Genomic DNA, 408 nt, shown 5'->3' on the forward strand with positions numbered 1-408 from the left:
ACCTAAAACAGTCTAAAACCAAGTCAACTAAAATAAGGTAAAAGAATGCTCTAAAAAGAGCAATAAAATCTACAAAAAAAGGTTAGAAAGGTGAATAAAACACACTTACCTTGTCTTGTTTGGCCTGGTCGAGATGTTATTCCGGCAGAGTACAGTCAAGCAGTCCTCTGAACCAATGAATTCCTTTGTGTGAAACAATTTCAACTACAACAAAGTTGAAATTTTCTTCACAAGAAATAATGTGAGTATCCTCCCAAAAACCTGGTAACACTTAGCCACAAACAGGCAAAAGTTTTATCCAGACACAGGAGGCGATCGCAGTCTTAGCCAAAAGGCCGAGAAGCGATAACCCCCACTGGTTGCTTCCAGCGCCCACCTCCCGGAGCAGTTCTCCCCCTGCCGTGGCGC

The sequence above is a fragment of the Micropterus dolomieu genome, unplaced genomic scaffold (genome assembly GCF_021292245.1).
Source record: "Micropterus dolomieu isolate WLL.071019.BEF.003 ecotype Adirondacks unplaced genomic scaffold, ASM2129224v1 contig_5455, whole genome shotgun sequence".
NCBI lineage: Eukaryota > Metazoa > Chordata > Actinopteri > Centrarchiformes > Centrarchidae > Micropterus > Micropterus dolomieu.